Genomic DNA, 4,029 nt, shown 5'->3' with positions numbered 1-4,029 from the left:
TTTATAGATAGAGAGAAGTTTAGTAAGCCTTCAAGAAATTGGTAAAGAAAGCATATGGAACAATTTTTAAAATGATATGTGGAGGAAGTTATAACTTTGACGTAATAACATGATTATGTACATGAAGTTGCTTAACCTCATCGATCATGAATTAGTTTAAGTGAGTTCATGTATCTTCCCACTTTTTTACACCTGTAACTTTCTAGAAACTTCGAATTTTATAGAAACTTCAACATGGAAACTACTAAAATTTCTAACAACTTCTAAACAATTATAAAATATCATGTCTCGTAATTTCCTCTCCAAGTTCTTTAAGTTCTTTAATAAAATGACAGTAATATAATAATAATAATTATAAATAAACAAATATAATATTTTTAATAAAATGACAGTAATATAGTAATAATAATAAATACACAAATAAAAGATATTAATTTGTGGAAATTGCTAAGAGGTTCTTACTTTTGTCTTCTATTGTAAATCACTTTCTTTGTAACTTTTTATTAAAATTAATTATTTGCTTATATCTTTTTCTTTAAATTCAAATTTAAAGTAAAACTACATAGATGACAAAAATATTTGTGTTTGTGGGTATCTGCAGAACAAATTCGTAATAGGTAATTGTATCCATGAATATTTGTTGTTCGCGGGTAGCAGATAGCAAGTACCGGGTATTTTAATATCTACTTATAAACGGGTTGAGTGCAGATATCATCTATCCATACTCGCGAGTATTCGTTACCCATAAAAAATTAAAATTATGTTTTATTAAGTTAAATTTAATAAAAATTAAATTTTAATTTATATTTTATTAGATTATATTAAATTAAATTTAATTTAAATTTAATTTAAATTTAATTTAATTTAAATTTAATTTAAATTTAATTTAATTTTACATTGTTTTGTAATTTTATTTAAATTTAAATTTAAATATTTATAAAATATATTTTTTAAATATTTGTGGGTATCCACGGGTACATGCAAATATTTTTTAAATGGATACCCACACACGTAGTGGGACGGATATGGAATGAATTTTTTTGTTGTAGGTCAAGTTATGGATAAATATTATCCCTATCCCGACCCATTGCTATCCCTAAATGTAACGGATTGAAAGTGAGTTAATGAAATAAATGGAGAATTGGAAATTAAAAGTGTCTACTAAAACTTTATCCAACAATTACTTATTATATTTTTTCTCTACAATAGCATGGTGTATTTTGAACTCCAAACTTCCTATTTGTTTTCTTATTCCCCCAACATAATTTATTACACCAATATAATCATTTCTTTATTTTTTATTACCATTATGAATTTTTGTAACTTATGTCCAAAATTATTATTCCAAATATTATATAAACCAAATTTAATTTAATATAATACAATACAAGTTTTACTATATAAAATAACTATTTCTAAAATTACTACAATACTAGGTACATAGTTAAGTTAGTTCAAACAATATCAAAATACTAATACAAAATTAATATTATTAAATAATAACAATTTCTTAAATTTATTGTCAATATCAATTAAATTATACTTAATGAAAATGCCCAATATTTATAGACAGAATACTTAAATAAGAATAATAAATAATAATTTTTAATATATTTAAAAAATATTTATTATATTTTTTCTGTACTTCTACCTTGTACCTAAACTCTCCTTTAATATAAGTAAACACCAACATCTCCTTTATTACATTTACTAACATCATAAAACACATAAATACACACCAACATTTATGTAGACACCTATTTAAAACTAGTTCTCTGTTGAGAGAAAAAAAAATTAATAATTATATTATTAATAATAATTTATACACAAATTTTACAACAAATAAAGTTAACACTAATTATCAATAGTATTAATATTAACATTAATTATTATTAACTTATAAAAATATTCATTAGGTAAATAAATTTAATTTTCATTTATTACTAATTATTTAATTTTAATATTAAATTTTAATAATAAAAAATTAAATTAAATAGTAATAATAATAATTAATAATAATTATTGTTAATTAAAACTAGTTTTAATAACATTATTTAATATAAATTCTTACTCTAATTATTTTTATTAATTATTAAATTTAAATATTTTTTATTGATTATATTAAATAAAATAATTATGGATTATATATTTAACAAATTAAATCAGTAGAAATTTAGAAATTGAAAAAGTTTTTAAATAAGAAAACTTTGCAAAGAAATCAAGTCTCTGGTCCTTTTACATCAAAAGAGGTTTCTTTCTTCCTGCACCTATAATTAATTTCTGCACTCCCACATTTGAAAATTCTAAATTTACTCTTTTTGAATTAAATTGGTAGCTGTGGGCATTGATTATGTTGGTGTTGTAGTGTTTGTATACATTTGAGAAAGTTGTTCTGTACTTGGTGGTGGTTGTTGGATTTTGGTCAGGTTCGTGCTTCAGTTTTATCTTGTTATTCCAAATAGTTAAATATAAGGTTTTTTTTTTAGTTTTAATTCACCGATTCCAAATACTACTGGACTCAAATTATTTACAAAGGACTGCTTCCTGCAGCTCCAAATAGTTCTGCTGTATTCTTAAGTGTGTGCATTGAGGGTAATTAAAAAAAGTTACCGTTCGTCCCATGTTTTAAACTAAAAAGTCTGCACCTCCAATTTTTTCACGTTTTGAAACAACAGTAGAACCACTGTTTTTGAACGTCCTCTCCAACGAATATTTTTCTGAAACATTTTAAAATAATATAAGAAATAGTTGCATGTCTATACAAATATAAACAACAAATAAAGACAAAAAAATTTAAAACCTACTCTGAATATGGAGACTCGATTTTAAGACGAAAAGTGAATTAATAAGACAGGATATCTGTAGTATAAAGCAACAAATTAGATGTCGACATTTGTAACATAAAAAACTTATCATATCTCGTACTAGCAATTGACATCCGTAAGGGAAGACAATTTTCTTTTTAAATTATTATCGGATGTCAATATTCGTAAACAGAAAACATTTTAAAATCACTACCAGATATATCGATATTTGATTCGACTAAAGAAAAAAAAAAATTGAATCTGTGGCATATTAATGGTGGCAGTTGTGTATAATAGCGAACTCAGCAAAAGCAATGCAATTCCAGCAAATTAAATGGTGGCAGTAGTGCACATCTTGTCTTATATCTACACATGTACCACATTTTTGAAAAAAAAGTCAAAATTCGATCCTCGAGAGATCGAATTCATAACATGAATTTGTCATTCTACGTTAGAATACCATTCAAAATATAGTTTCCAAAAAATTGAATTTTGAACTATTTTTTTTTTAAAAGAAAATGGGAATATATATATATATATATATATATATATATATATATATATATATATATATATATTAATTTATGGTTTAATTACTCGGATGATACCCACTTTGGTAGGAGTGTGTCAATTTGGTACCCGCTGAAAAAAAAATGTCAATTGCGTTTTCACTTTTGAAAAAGTGCATCAATCAGGTCCCTTTCAGAAAAAAAATAATTAACGCCGTTAACGGCAGGCCATGTGTCACTCTCACGTTTTTTTTTAATTTTTTTTAATTTTTTTTTGTAAAATTTTTTTTGTTACCATGTGTCAAGTCCCTGTTTTGACACGTGACAATGTCAGTGTCACGTGGCAGGATAATGCCACGTGGTAGGATAATCGCCTCTATGGCTTTGGCGATGTCAGGTATGTCTCCCTGGGATGATTGCGAAGTCCTACGAGGAGGTGCCATAGTCCACTAGCACACAGAAAATCACTTGGTTAGGCTCGACAAAGACAAGAATTTAACTAAGAACACTCAGAAGACACAGAGAAAGCTAAGCGGACATCCAAGTCCACAGACCTAAGGAATGACCGCTCTAATACCATAAATGTAACGTCCCATTTAATTATTAAACGAAATTAAAGGAAACGTCACACAAACGATAGTGCAGTAGCGTAGCCTTGGGGTCCTTAACCCAACCCTTACAACCTGGGCACACCATGATGCCAACGGAAACCAGAT

Source organism: Vigna unguiculata, chromosome 2 (assembly GCF_004118075.2).
Source record: "Vigna unguiculata cultivar IT97K-499-35 chromosome 2, ASM411807v1, whole genome shotgun sequence".
NCBI classification, from domain to species: domain Eukaryota; kingdom Viridiplantae; phylum Streptophyta; class Magnoliopsida; order Fabales; family Fabaceae; genus Vigna; species Vigna unguiculata.
This window is presented reverse-complemented; position numbering follows the sequence as displayed.